The sequence below is a fragment of the Sus scrofa genome, chromosome 5, assembly GCF_054392235.1.
Source record: "Sus scrofa isolate SSC_HxYL_T2T_F1_AM1 chromosome 5, Sscrofa_HxYL_maternal_Yorkshire_Landrace_v2.0, whole genome shotgun sequence".
Taxonomy (NCBI): Eukaryota; Metazoa; Chordata; class Mammalia; order Artiodactyla; family Suidae; genus Sus; species Sus scrofa.
Genome location: NC_139387.1, coordinates 95,906,381 through 95,922,333, shown reverse-complemented (window position 1 = coordinate 95,922,333; position 15,953 = coordinate 95,906,381). Strand labels below are relative to the sequence as shown.

At 45.8% G+C, this 15,953-nt stretch overlaps 1 protein-coding gene across 12 annotated transcripts in view; it reads right to left on the bottom strand.

Annotated features, from left to right (window-relative positions):
* TMCC3 (transmembrane and coiled-coil domain family 3) overlaps positions 1 to 15,953 on the bottom strand; it is a 400,246-nt gene that overhangs the window by 110,358 nt on the left and 273,935 nt on the right. Inside the window, exon 1 of one of the 12 annotated variants that reach the window (XR_014804366.1) lies at positions 9,023 to 9,500. The exons of 10 other annotated variants lie outside the window; for them this stretch is intronic. The gene's annotated coding sequence lies outside the window, so the exon portion shown is untranslated. Of the gene's footprint in view, positions 1 to 9,022; positions 9,641 to 15,953 lie in introns of those variants that run through there. One more of the 12 variants, XM_005664256.4, reaches the window with a different exon arrangement.

The following is a 15,953-nucleotide window of genomic DNA, read 5'->3' as shown; positions in this document are numbered from 1 at the left end:
CACGACACTGTATCGTGCAGCCGAGGGGAGGCCACGGTTTTTTAAGTAGGTGGGGAATTTTTTAATCATAAAAATAAAATACTGAGAAATAGAAAAGTTGAAATAATAAAACGAGTAGGGGGGAAACCACCCACAACCCCCCCTTATATACAGATGCTGCTTAGACCCTTATTAATTTTTTAAAAACACCGAACTAGGACTACACCGGACACAAGGATTCCAAATGCGGTTCATGTACTATGCAGAGTCGCATGAGGACTCATGGCTGCATTTGAGAGATTTCCTCGCTATGTGCCAGTACCCACAGCGTGCTGCGTACCAACACCGAAGGGGCCTCGGGTGCAGGGATCAGGCAGCCAGATCTACAGTTCAAAAAAAATCATCAAGGATAGATGGCTGAATTCTCGCCAAAAAATAATAGTATCCACGACATGACAGAAAATCAAGCATTTTGCCTCAGAAATACATAACTGGTGATTCCATCTCTACTCATCTCTTTTCAAGGGACCTGAAATGCTCAACAAACTAATTACCACAACACTCTGCGACTGACTGGCTGATTGATTATTTATTTATTTAGCTTTTTAGGGCCACATTTGTAGTATATGGAAGTTCCCAGTCTAGTGGTCCAATTGGGGCTGCAGCCACAGCTGCATCCTGACCTATGCCACAGCCACAGCTGGCAGCAACACCGGCTACTTAACCCACTGAGGGAAGCCAGGGATCGAACCAGCATCCTCATGGATACTAGTCGGGTTTGTAACCTGCTGAACCACAACAGGAACTCCCACACTGGTGTTGCTGTATCAGAGGGTGTGCCAGATTACAAAAGACAAAATTTTTATCTAAAATGAAAGAAAAGGCAACAATTAAAATAACTTCCTTGAAGTGTGGAATTCCTTTTGTCTTTTACTTAGGGCTTGAAATAAGAAGTCCTCCAATGTATGCCTTTTGCCGATCAGTAATATTCTCCCCCTCTAGGCCATCGTCACAGAAATCATCTCAGATTGTTCTGAGCGGAGGAAAGCAGCACAGTAGGACTACTATGACTCAAATTCTGTCAGAAAAAAACTAAACATCCAAATGAGATTAGCAAAGGGGAGGGAAGCATGTGAAGAATAAAAGATAGGCTGGGAAAGTTTGGACGACAGATGCTTTTTATCTCTTTACTGGAACTGTAGCCAAATGGCTTCGAGCCCTAACTTCCCAAAGAGATGGCAGGACTCTCAGACAGGACACCTGTTTCTAGCTTATTACAGAACTGCCTGTGCAGAATTACCATTGGAAAACCCAGGAACTCTATGTCCAAATGGAAGAATGCCTTTCTTAAGAGGCTGTACGGATGTCTGCTTCCCTAAGACAGAGGAATGATGGGGCTTTCTTTTGCCTTACATGGGGAAAGTTGACAAACTTAATAAAACTCCAAGGGCTGCTAACTGCACACTAAGAGTCCAACCAATTCCACTCAGTTCGCCTACCTCATCCGGCATTCCACAATGTCAGAGGACCATCTGTTCAGGATTCACCCACCAAGAACATTATGAAACGTCACCCTGACTTTGATGAGCTGAAGGTTCTTGGATTTCTATCCTTGATGATGTCTGGGATGTCAATCATTACCGTAGAGGTTCCCTCCACTGATTTTTTATTAGTAAGGCAACTGTACATACATCTGCAATTACCGTAATCCCTGGGTCAGAGACACGTTGCTTAAGGGCGTCTCATCCTGGATTAACATGTAGTCAACGGCTAGTGACTACATGTTACAGGACTGCCTCAAAGTGTTCAATCATATCTAATCAGAGGCAAGGGTATATTTCCTTGACTAAGGGGAGTATCCTTCAAAGTAACTAAACTTTACATATGAACAGTGGGAAAGGGACAAACGTAATTAGGCAAGAATTAAAATGACAAGCAGATTTGGGCATTATCATTGATTTTCCACTTACATAACATCTTTCATGAAAATTCAATCAGTCTTGCCAAACGTTCTTGTCCCAACCTAGGATATGATTTTCTGAAAGCACACGCGTATGTTCTGAATTTCACACTGAACGACTGACAGGCATTCAGTTTGGGGGACTCACTGCTGAGTCTTTCCTCCCTTTTGCTTCGTACTTTACTTACTAAGGGCTCTCGTTCTTTCTTGCTGTTCTCGCCAACACCTGAACCCTGCATGGTTTAGGCCTCCATACTGCATATCTGGACCCCTGAAATGACCTCATCTCACTGTGGCCAAGCTTCCCCTGTCAACGGGCAACACAGGTCAGCCACGGGGAGGCCAAACTCCATAAGGTGCAAAAGTCAAAGTCCTCCCTGTTTTGACCCAAACCTCTTTTCAGACTTTGTATCCACACCCTCTTTAAAAAAATAAAATAAAATAAACATGGAGTTCCCACTGTGGCACAATGGAAACGAATCCGACTAGGAACCATGAGGTTGCGGGTTCCACCCCCGGCCTTGCTCAGTGGGTTGAGGATCCAGTGTTGCCGTGAGCTGTGGTGTGGGTCGCAGACGCGGCTCGGATTCTGCGTTGCTGTGGCTGTGACGCAGACGGACAGATGTAGCTCTGATTCAACCCCTAGCCTGGGATCTTCCATATGCCAAGAGTGCAGCCCTCAAAAGAAAAAAAAGGAAAAAGGTTATTGGAGTAGAGCTGACTCACACTGTTGTGTTAGTTTCAGGTATACAACAGTGATTCAGTTCTACATACACACATACGCAGTCCTTTCCAGGTTCCTTCCCCACACAGGTCATTAGAGAAGACTGTGCTACGCGGTCGGTCCTCATCAGTCACCTACCTTGTATAGAGGAGGGTACACACATCCTCTTACCCAGACCAGATGGCTTGATCCAAACGATCTCTGGCTCGATCAAGAACAACACGCCCAGATCACTTCTACTAACTCGCCTCACCCTTGCTCAAGGGCCCCCCACTACATGCACCCCCCCCCCATCTCCTTGGCGCCTGCCACGTGCCCATCCGCACGACAGACGCTTGACCTATTCTGCCTCTAATCTCCACGCCAATGCTACAAGTTGTGTTTAGCCTATCGTGCTGAGTAGCAAAGAAATCAAAGATTCTGACAAGGTCACAAACTACTGAGGGATGAGCCGAAGCTTGAGCTCAGGTCTGATTCCACAGCCTATGTTCTTTCTAAAACCTCAGACTTCCTGGAATACCACCCCCAAATCTCTTCTTACCAAAACCTTGGGGTTCCTTCAGCGTCTGACTCAACCTCTTCTACACAAAAGCATCACCTTCGATCTAGAAATCAGTGCTTCCTCAGAACCCCTGCTGCTGTTCTGAGGCCCTGTGGTTGCACTAAAGCCTTTACTGCCTCGTATTATCAGCTTTCTTATTCTTTTCTTCCCTTTTTTTTTTTGCAAGCCCACAGGCTCACATTGCCTCGTGAACACAGCAGGCACTCAGAAGTCAGTAACGGAGCTGTTCTGTACTTTGATAGGATTTCCTGTGGATAAGATTCCACATCACGAAGTCCCAATGGTGGTTCAGCGGTAACAACCCGACTAGTACCCGTGAAGATGTGGGTTCGATCCCAGGCCCTACTCAGTGGGTTAAAGATCCGGTGTTGTGGTGAGCTGTGGTGTAGGTCACAGACACAGCTCAGATCTGTGTCTATGGCTGTGGCGGAGGCTGGCAGCTGCACCTCCTAGCCTGGGAACTTCTATCTGCTGCAGGTGCAGCCCTAAAAAGAAAAAATAATAATTTTTTTTTTTTAATTCCATATCAGGTTAGGATAATTTCAATAACCAAGTAAAAGAAGTTCAATAATAGGGGCACTTACGATATTACAGTCTAAGAAGACCAGTGGGACAGGGCTAATTTGGTGGCTTAAAACCGTTCTTAAAGATCCCTGCTCTCTCCACTACCACACTCTCTTCTTCGTCACTCTATCTTCAGGACACTTGGGTGTTCTCTCAGGGAACCAAGTGAGCTACTGCAGTTTCAAGAATCACGTGGAGACAATTTCTGGCTAGAGGTGATTATACTGCTTCTTTCCTATTTTGTTAGGAAGGGAAATACTTTCCAGAAACTCTCCTTAGGTCTCTTGGGCCAGGACTGAGTCAAAGGTCCAGGTACCAGCCACATGGGAGGCTGTGGAAACTACCTAATATTTTCACCTCTACTGTGGGTACTGGCTCTGCCAGCCAGGTAGAAAGAGAAGGGAAGTGGTGTCTGGATAGGCAACGAATGTGCTATTTCAAAAATATTAATGCCATGATAAGCTCTGTATGATGAAACTCTTTCACATTCTAACAGATGAATTATCTTAAGGTTTGCTAATCAGGTTGTAGCAAATAATTCCCCCGTTACCATAGGGTGCTGCTGCGTGAGCAAAAGCAAAGAATGGAACTGCAATCCACCAGTTCTTCAGCCCATAAATTGTGACACGCCTTTCCCTCAGATCCTTAAATATCACAAACTCTTCCACCATCACAATGATCGAAGGAAAGAAAGGCAAGCAGATAAAGCACCAGTCCTTCTGAGCTTCCATATAGTTCTCCAAAAACATGAAAACAGGCAAGAAGAAAAAATGAAGCGATTTAAAGAACAGAAATGAAGACGACAGTGTTTCTAACTGGCCCCTTGTCTTCCTCATCATCGCTTCTTCTAACAGGACAGCCTGGCTTGCAGCACCACCATCACCACCACTATCTGTTTCCAGTTCTGGAATCAGCTTAGACATCAATTATCGGAGAACCACTTTAAAAAACTCATACAATAAAAAACAATGCAGCCACCAAAACAGAGGTGCATCTGAATGGGCTACCATGGGAAGCCGTCCAAGCTAAATTGTTAAGGGAGAAAGATACAGAGTTATATGCACAGTACACGCTCATGTGTGCTTTAAAAGAAGGGCAGTGATGGCGCTTATGTAAATGTAATACAAGTGTACTCTACTTGTGCAGCAATTTCTAGAAGGATGTCTTAGAAATTGTGGATGGTAATTATCTTTGGGGAGTAAGATTGGGAATCTGGGGACAGAAATACTTTTTTGTTTTCTCTTTTTTGGTATAGTTTGGTTTTTTCCACCTTGTTATTTTCATATTTTTTAAAAAAGTCCCCAGTGCCTACATCCTCAAAGCAGAGACTAATATTCAAATACCAACAAAATTTTATTAGCACATTTAAGACACTGCTTTGTTTCCTCTTAGGATCTCTGATTTTACAAATGATAGTACAATAACGAGCTTCAGTATTCAGTATAGTAAGCATTTTTGCAACTCAAACTAACTTGATTTAGTTTATGCAATTCCTTTTGGAAAGATTCCCTACTGAAAAGAGAGCTTTTAAATCTAATATCCCCAGGAAGTAAGACATCTTAAAAGGCAGTTCTTAAAAAATAAATAAAGTTCTAGAACTAAGCTGGAATTACCAAGTCATCATTATAACTTTTCAAATAAAAACCCCATAAACATAATGTATACTAATGTTACATCACTTTTATACAACTTCACAAAATACCATCTCTTCAAGGGCCCAATCCTCCTGACACATTTCCATTGAGAAGTCGGTGTCCTAATGCTCGCAGCGTTGAATCTACCTGTGTGGGCAATGATGCCTCCGTACAGGGTTTTGACTGAGGAGGCCACAGATGCACACGGTAGCAGTGGGTGACAGGTATGTACGTTCCTGGCATCCTGAGGGATGGTTCCAGGAGCCCCCAAGGGTACCAAAGTCCACAAATGCTCAAGTGCCACGTGTAAAATGGTGTAGAACAATGAATACAGTATCCACAAGTTTCACACGCCGAGGATCCGGAGGGCCAACCTACGTATTCAACCCAACCACGGCGGCTAAGAGACTCACAGAGTCCACCCAGTACTGGTCTGCAAGGGGCTCACGTGACTCCCAAGGGTTGTTCTACTTGTGATTCTCAGGTTCTCAAGGTAGCTTTTTCCTTTCAAAAACAGTTTCTGTAATAACCACTAAAAACATTAAAGCTATCTCCTTAAGCTTAAAGTTGCTTAGGAGCCAAAATAGGGCAGGACTACTTTCATTAAAATTTTTGGATAGTTCTAGAGTAAATTAATTAATTTGTTTACTTATTTATTTTTTGCTTTTTTGGGGCCGCATCTGAGGCATAGAGAGGTTCCCAGGCTAGGGGTTGAATCGGGGCGGTAGCTGCTGGCCCCACACCACAGCCACAGCAACTCGGGATCCGAGCTGCATCTGTGACCTACAGCACAGCTCATGGCAACACCGGATCCTTAACCCACTGAGCAAGGCCAGGGATCGAACCTGCGGCCTCATGGATGCTAGTCAGATTCCTTAACCACTGAGCCACAACGGGAACTCCTAAAATTTATTTTTAAATGAAGCAAGGGCATTGGATTCTAAGATATATTTGAAATGTTTACATTTAATGAATTCTTAAAACATTAAAAGCTGTTTGACATTTGAACATACACATGATCTAGAGACCCAGAAATTCCAGTCCTAGGAACAAATGCCCATGTTAGGAGAGTGCATCTCAAATATTCCCAGCAGCAACGTCTGCCACAGAAAACAACAGCCACAACCACTCAGAAAGAACCCAAAGTGCTGCAGGCAAGGGAATGAATACACATACATTATGTGCATGTATACAGGGGAATGAAATGGACCCTAACAGAGTTAAAAATGGATAAATTTTACAAGTGGCAAGTTTAAGGACATATGCAGTATGAATCCCACTCTATAAAGGAAAATGCAGGCAAACTCTTGTTTGGCTATAAATACACAGGCAGGAAAATGGTAGAGAAAAAACCAAGGGCGTGAACTGTTCACACAAGCCTTGGGACAGCAGCACCTCCTGGGCGAGGAGGCTTGTGATGGAGGGATTCAGAATCAGGTCGGAGGGTCAAGTTCGATTTCCTGCCCTGGGTTTTAAGTGCAGGGTATTTCCTGTTGTTGTTTTCTTTTAATGGAATATATTCTTCGTGTAATATTTTACAACTGACAAATATTTAAAATGAAAACTATGGAATAAATTATACAGTGAAATACACTAAATGTGAGCACGTGTGTATGATTAAATTACATGGTGAATAACATGGTCTTTTAATCGTATTGCTCTATCTCTGGGTTTCTACTTAACTCTTCGGGTGATAATGATAAAACATAAATTTAAGGCCCTACTAAAATTGTGACCTGGCTTCAAAGGCCCTCAGGGCGCCCCCCTGCAATAGGTCCTGACTTAGCCTCCCGGGTCATTCATTATCCTTCACCCAGGAGAGTAAAGAATGCAGTCAGGAGAGAACCCCAAATTTCCCCCAGGCTACAAGTTAACCACCAGGCAGCCTGCAGACAACTCGTGTTTGCACTTAAAGCAACCACACAAAGCCTCAGTGGCTGGAGGAGGAGAGGAGGAAGAGCCTGGAGGCGCTGGCCAACATTGCGTTGTTTGGTTTCACCCGAAGAGCCTGTCAACCAGTGGCTGGAGAGGAGAGACCCATTCCTACGACCCCTTTTTTTTAATTACTTAATGAATTTTATTACATTTATAGGTGTACAACAATCATCACAACCAAATGTTTACAGCATTTCCATCCCAAACCCTCAGTGAACCTTTTTTCCCCCCCTTTTTTTTTAATGGCCAGCAACACTGGATCTGAGCCACCTGCAGCAACACCAGATCCCCAACCCACCGGATGAGGCCACGGACCGAACCCACATCCTCACGGACACCAGTCAGGTTTTTAACCTGCTGAGCCACAATGGGAACTCCTCCTACAACCCTTTTGCATAGCCTCAAAGAGAAGGCAGCTACAGTTGTTTCATGAACTGTACTCTAACAATTTGAGAGGCAATTTCCCCCTTTCGTTCCAACTGAAGCCATGCACAGCAATCCTTGTAAACCATCACATTTATGATGCTGTGGGGCTATAAACATACTCTGCTGTTACAACAACTGGCCCTCCAATTTTTTTTTTTTTTTTTTTGGCTGCATCCGTGGCATGCAGAAGTTCCCAGGCCAGGGATCGAACCCATGCCACACACATGGCAATGGTGGATCCTTAACCCACTGAGCCACCAGAGGACTCCCATCCCATTTTTTTTTTTTTTAAACAACAAAAGTTTAATCTCCAAGATGCAAAGGATCAAATGATCCTCCAACTCTCTACGCCCCTCGCCATCCTCCCCAAGCGTTTTAGTTTCTAAAGGCTTAGGATTATTATCAAAAATAAGCCTGCCTTTGTGACATTCTAGATAAATTTTGATACAGAACCAACTGGGCAAAAATGACCTGAATATGCTCACATACTTTGATGTGTAAGAAAGGATAGATTACACCTATCTAGTAACAATATCCCAAAGTCTTCCGCGACGCAGATGTGCACACGCAGCCACAAACTGAATGCAGATTTTCCGTGAGATCAAGCAGTCTCACAGGCAGAGCTCGGGTGAAATGGAACCTTCTCTACCCCACAGAGGGCCCGGCATCCACCCCCCCCCCCCCGCCGTGGAGTGGCCGAGGATGGTCGGTGGAGCCTTGATTCAGATGCACAGGCCACGCTTCCCCTCCCAACCTCCGGCCGCCACCCCACACCTGTCCCGCAGTCGGCTTCATGGAGTCTAAAGTTTCCAAGAAGGGATGTCCACTTATCCAAAGACCAGATGTTAAAGTACAAAGTCAGATTCCAGCTCAGGCCGGTTAGACCCAGGCTTACTCTGCAACTGACAGGGAAGTGGGAGGAGAACCCGCCCTTTGCCAAGCGGCAGCCGGCACACTCTCACCTAGGTATTTGATCACCTCAGATTACACGTCTTGGATTTGCGGGTTTAAAGGACCCAACGATTAGGAGTGTGGTGTTCACTAGGAGCTTGAGAAGTGTAAGCAACTGGAAACCCACTGAAATTACAGAAGGACTTGGGCAAGCGTAGACAGCTATTAAAAGCCCCCAAATTACTTGTATCTCTTTCGAGTATGTCACAGGCTAGGAATTACCACACTTTTCTACAACACACACCGACACAGCCTGGTGGAACCGGGAACCCGGAGAAGAGACTTACCAAAGGCCACAGGACAAATCGGTGAGCAGCCCGGGATCGGCGACCAGCTCACCCTGCCGCCCGAGAGGCACTGGAGTCGGAAGCAGGCAGCCTGGCTGCTCTAACTGCTCCTGCCAACAGCTCCGGCGGCTGACTCAGCCTGGACTTTGGAGACACTGCTCACGTATCTCTGGGTATTCCCAGGTCTGTCTCAGAGAAACTCCCCGCCCTGCCCTGAAAACCAATCCCACGGCCAGCAATAACACCCTGTTTTCAGCCCAGTGCTGACGAAAGGGTGCTCTGTGCTACCAGGAGGAAAAGCTACACAAGCCATACTTCTGCGGAGAGGCAGACTCGAACCAGCCCTGTCATCACACAACTCCGGGGGCGCGAAAGGGCCTTCAGGGATGCTTGGCCTGCTCCTCCCGGCTTACTGCTGAGGAAATGGGCCTGACTGAACAAACGCTGGTCGAGCAGAGCCAGTGCAAAGCAATGATCTGATCCCAGGAAGCCCCAACACGAACGAAGGCAGGACGAGCAGTAAATGGTCCGAGGCACGTGGGGAAGGGCAAGGAGTGGAATCAGGAGACACTTTCCTCTGTTGCTTCATTCATGAGACAGATGCTCGCTGGTGCCTTCGAGTGTCAGGCGCAGCGAGGCGTGCTGGACATGCAAAGGAGCACCCCCGCAGGCTAGTGGCAAGGGAAACAATGACAGTCGCTGATGAGGGCCAGGGGTGCTACAAGACAGCCCTTGGGAGGGGCAGCCTAGGGAGAGGGAGGAGGAGAGGCTGGGATGAGGCCGGACGACAGACACCTGTCAGTCAGAAGATGCTTTGGGAAGGGAGCTCTGAATGATTCAGTCAGACAGCAAAGTGAAAGCTGGGGAGGGCACTGTGCATGGCAAAGAGGGCAGGAGAAGAACTGGGTCAGCAGACAGGAATCAGACCTTGAGAGCCCCAGCTAAATCACGCTAAGGTGTTTAGATTTCATCTTACAGACAGGTGGCAGCCGCTAAAGGGATTAGGATAATCAGATCCCTGTGTCAGACAAGTCCCTCTGAAAAAGCAGGAGGGAAAATGCATCTCTACACATTCCATACTTCTGCAGAGACGCAGACTAGAACGGGTCCTGAGCCTGCTGTCGTGATCTAAGGCGAGAGCTGCTGGGGGCTGGATGCAGGGTGGCCGTGGGGACAGAGAGGACAGCGTCTGAGGCATAACAAAGGAGGCAGCATCAAAAGGACACGTGGGGTTGAACAGGGGGAGTCGAGGAAAACCCTTTGTTTTCACTCCTTCTGGCCCAAAGATCATTCATGAGACGGGCAACTGAGAAGAGGCAGGAGGAGGAGGAGATCTGGGGTAGCAGAGGTATATTCAGCACCAGACAGAACGAATTCGAGGTTCCTGTGGGACAGGTGAGCACGGGTGTCCAGAGGGGAGCTCAAAGAGAGACGGGGCTGAAGCTGCAGAACAGGCGTCCACTGGTGACAGCGCCCTGGGAAGATGCTTGGACTTCGGGGTCAGGCAGACCTCATCAAATCCCTGCTCTGCTACTCAGCAGCTGTATGACCTCTGTCAAGGAAATTAACCTTTTTGAGACTCCAGTCTCATCTGAGGAAATTCCTCCTGGAATTTAATGAGATCAGTCAAGAACCTGATGTCAGGCCAGACACAAATATTAAACATTTTTTTCCTCTTGCCCTTTCGTGATCCTATACTGCTTTTTATTGTAATATTTTGAGGACTAACCTCTGCAAGAGATTCCAATCTTTCTTGCTGCCAGTCACTCGTCTTTGAGTCCCTTCTGACCTTCCTCGTACGAAGAGATTCTCAAATATTTGAACTGCCGAAAGTCATATTTTCAGGCCAGAATGATTCGAAGGGACCAGGGGGTGCCTGCTCTTGACATTAAATAACGAATGCCAAGATCTCAAAATGGTTATGTGGTTTATGTGGTCATGTGATTTAACTCTGTGTTGGGGGGGGTGTGATGGGGAGAAAAGGGCAAAGGGGGGTTGGAAAAGAAAGAACATTTTGTTGGTCTAATAAAGCCTCATCAAAGGAACAGCACTTTATTCTTTGCACAAAACTATACTGTAGTACTTAAGAGGAAGCGTGTCTACCGAAGCTAGTATTTACAGAGCCTCTATCCTCTGGCTCACTTCGAGCAAAGGTCTTAAATTAAATGTTAAATAATAAATTCCAGCAAATGGATCTTGCCTTAAACCAAATGTTAAATCGATCGTGTGCTCCGTATAAAAGAAATACATACTTTGTTAGGCTCATTTTGCTTTTTTTCTATTTGTAATTCCTAAAATGCTCATTTTAAAACTACCGTAAGATTTAAAAATCTGACTGACCACCAAGGCATACAGATTTCACCTCCACATAGTCAAGCTTGCTCATGTGTCTCCGAGTTATGCCTTCAAATTTGGGCTCCAGCTTGTCTCACCCATTTTTATGGCTACCTTTCTAGCCTAAAGATATTTTGGGCATCGGATATTTTCTTTCATCTCCAACTTACTTGCTAAACACATTCACAATCACCTCTTCGGTGCTTCCTGATCTTTGCCTGGTAGCTTCGTATATTCCTAGTCTTTCACTGACAGCCTAGCTCCACATACCTACTTCGTGTTCTGTGTCTCGGTCATAAATATTTCCCAAAAAATTCCCTTAAATTTCCAGTATTGATTTCTTTTACAATTGCCTCAAAGCTCTCCAGTTGTCTGGCTCAATCACTGATCAAAGATAATGGTCCAATTCAGAGCTAAGGTCTCCGGGACTGGTTTACTTCCCAGTGTCTTCAATCTGCCCCCAGGTGGTGTGGCTCCAGCACGGACCCATTTCAGAGGGCACTCTGGTCCCTATGCGCTGAGTTAGGGCAATGTGTCCTCTCCCTGACACGCCTAGGCCCGACCCTGAGGTTCCTGCTGCATTCGGATTGTCTGGACTCTGGACGGCTCCCTTTAAATTCACCCAACGCACCAGGTCAGCCCTTTCCAGCCAGCCTCTGAGACTCTGACGCCTCCCTGACATAGAGACCCCGCTTCAAGACAGCCGCCCTCAGTTCCTTCCTGCCTTGAGTGGACTTGAACTTGCCAGACATGGATAAACTCAATTTGCTGTGTGCCTAATAAGATCCCCTCCCATCTCGCTGCTACTAGGAGGCAAAATGAAGGCCGAGAGATGGGCAGCAGAGACGGCATCTACCACCAAACCAGCACATCCCATGTGGCCTGGCTCCTGCCCTGCACTAAGGAGATGCGCGCACCTCTTGGTGAGAGACGACGGAGATGTAACTCTTCCGATTTAAATATTACTGTGTAACACACACACAGACCCCCAACTAGGACACTGTGACTCATATTAGAGGTGTTGTTTAAAATGAAGGGAATCGCATCAGTCCAGCGCTTCACCAAAAACTGCCCTGTGGCATCGACGACGACGACAGGACCAGGTCAGGTCCAGGACACAGTTTACCGTAATCGAGAGCCTGACGGTCTCAAGGTCACATCCTGCTCCAGGACTGACGGACTTTCTTCGGAACCCAGTTCCGGTTCTGTGCCCTCGTGCGACCCTAAACCCTCGCCTTGCACATTCGAGGTTATTAGCTACTTCCTCTGCTAAGCCTTTCTCCCTTGCTTCTCTCTCTGAACACCTGAGCGAGATACCTCTCAAATTCTTCTCTTTCTCATGAAGTATCTCATTTAATTCCTTTGACCGGAGGCCCTGGAGACTCAGGTTTCAAGTAAACAAGCAGAGTTAGTTGCCTACCTGCTGCATCAGAATCAACCAGGGCAGGAAAGCCTTCTGAAAATAAAAGATGTCCCCCATTAATTGGTACAACCCTTTGGAAGGACATTTTGTTCCCATCTGTCCTTATTTAAAAGACACGTGCCCTTTGACCCAACAATTTTGCTTTCAGAAATTTATCCATATACGGTTACAGAAAAAAAAATATGTACAAAGATACTGCGTACAGTATTACAAGGCAAAACAAACATGAGACAAAAGCACTTGAGAAGGAACTTCAGTTGTATTATCCTTAGGAAACGTGTGAAACAGATGACATACAGGTTTTGTGCAGAAAACGTTTCTGTAAAGATACGTAAGAAACGTAACAGCGCTCACCTCTGGGGACGAGGAAGAGAAGTTGGAAAGAGACTTCGTTTTCCTCCGTTTGCTCTTTAGCACTATGGGATTTTTTTTTTCCCCTATGAGCTTGCACTTTTTTTTTTTTTTTTTTTTGGCTTTTAAGGGCTGCACCCAGGCATGTGGAAGTTCCCAGGCTAGGGACTGACTTGGAGCTGCAGCTGTTGGCATCCACCACAACCACAGCCAAACTGGATCCAAGCCGCACCTGTGACCTACACCACAGCTCATGGCAACACACTGAGCGAGGCCAGGGATCAAACCGGCATCCTCATGGATACTAGTCAGGTCCTTAACCTGCTGAGCCACAGTGGGAACTCCTAAACTTGCACTTTTTAAGTGCACTTAGTCAACAGGAAAACGAAGTGAACCCTCATAATTTGGGAGTCCGTGGATGACCTACTAAACACTTAACAATGTTATTCAATCTCTCTTAGGCAGGAAATAGAACGAGGCATAGCTAGAAACTCCATAGAGCAGATACACATTGAGATGTGTCTGCTCCAGCAGGGAATGAATGCGCTCATCATTACACTTCAGAAAGCCTTGTCTCAGAGTTCCAGAACATCAGGCTTTTCCTTCTCTAAAGCATCTGCTCTCTGTGTTGTGGTCTTCCATAATCCAATGTGGACCAACTTAACCATCTCCCTTGTGCAAAACATCCATGCTGACACTCGACTTAGTTTTACCGTAGAAATTGGTGTGAGAGTGGGAGGAGGCTACAACTTTTGTCAGAATCCTAAAAAACAAAAAAACCTTTCAACTTAAAAAAACAAAACAGAACAAAACAAAAAAAACCTGATGCTCAAGCTCCATAGCTCCACATAGGACTACTGAATCTTTGGGTCTGGGAGTCTAGTCCTATATTTTTTAACAAGCTCTCCAGGTAATTTCTACATTGCCCACCCTGCCTCATACACACCAGAAATAACTATGCTTAGCAAACACTACGTTTTATTCAAAGGAAACCACACACCATAGAATAGAAAAAATTCTCTGAACAAAGGTGTTCACTATTGCGCCACTCCAAGATTTCAAAACAAGTGATTCTTCGAACACTGACAGGGAGTCTGGAGCCAGCCCTGGCTGTAGGCAGACCTCATGAGGCCCTCACACCGATGCTCACGTCTGAGGTGGGGTCAGGGGGGACATCGGAAGAGCCATCTTTGGGGCTGGAAGGGAGCTTGCATAGCATAGACTGGTGTTTCTCAAACTGTGGCTGCGATCACCTGATCAGACAGGCGCCGGCCTCCCTCCCACAAAGTCTGACGGCTCCTGAGCTAGTCTGGTATTTCCTGAACCTCCGACGACCGTCAGATCACCTGGGCCCTCTCCTGTCCTTGTCCCATCCCAGACCCAGTGACTCAGAATCTCTAACAAAAGCTCTGGGTGTTAAACGGGTGAACCAGCTTATTCTTATAAACAGGGAAGTCTGGGAAACACCAATTTGGGCCAAACTCACTTTAAGACAAGGAAGCCAAGGCCCAAGCGAGTAAATAATTTTCCCAGGGACTTAACAGCTGATGAACGATAGCTGGGACACCCGAAACCAGTGAGCTCATCCTTTCCCCTTATACCAATATTCCTTATGACTGTGTTTATCATGAGTATTTGTGAAGTTTCTGATTCACCATGACGAGGCCACAAGTCAGTGACTAATGAGGTCTGCAGGCAGAGGGCGTGTCATGTACCTGCCACTGGTTTAAAGAGTAACTATGGCTATAAGGCTGTCTAACATCTATCAACCTGCCCCTCGAAGTTCTTCCACTTTCCATTTCAGGATGAGGAGACATATAAAATGGCACAGCTGATAGAAAAGCAAACACAGCCCCACACACTTACAATCAGGGGCAGAAGATTCAAAGTCCTCTAATCTCTGTCTGATCTATTTCTTGGTCAAATATTAGAACCTTTAGCACAAGAAGTCTAATAACCACACACTTGCATTTAGAGCAGCAGCCTGCACCTTGCTGTGGAGAGAGAGAAGAGGACAGCTCCTACAGAGATTCCACAACCTTGCCCAGAAACCAGTATCTGCAAACCCATCAACGAGAAACACTGCTGGGAAACGAAACCCCCAGCTTGGAAAGCTCACAGCAAGCTTTAATTCAGGGAGGGTTCGATCGAATTATAATTGCCTCTAATTGGCCCTCCCACACGGTCTCACAATTTACAGCTGTAATCAGTTTCACAAAGAATGCATTAAATTCTTTTTTCTACCTTTGAAATCAGAACCATCTCCAGTTAGGTTCTTACAACATTACTGTTTTGATTAAAAAAAAAAAAAAAAAAAAAAAACCAAGATACAGAAAAGGATGAATGAGTGGATAAAAAGCAAAGATGCAGACAGATTTTTCGGAAACAAGCACTGATCCCTCTGACCTAATGATAACCCAGTGGGATTGAAATTTGCAATGGAGACCGATGCCAGCTCGGGAAACCTTTCCGTCCCAGGGCACACGATCCAAAAAACACATTCATCTGGTCAGGCATTTTCCATACTCTGATTTTTATCTTTCTTGGCATGCCCCATTCTCCTCTAATAAAGTCACAACCTTTTGTTGCCATGGAGCCACGAAGACATGGAGCCTGTTACTACGATTTCCCTGCAGGTCTAAAAAAAGACCCAGTGACCAAAAGAACAGCCCTGTCTTTTGAAAATAATTTCTACAGCGAAGAGCTCCAAAAAGCACCCCACCCTTTGATATCCATTGAAGTTTACGCTTTTCGTGCAGCCTGTCTTGAACTCCTGGGCCAAAGCTAGCCCATGTTTCATAAAAATTTGTCAGCTGGGACATT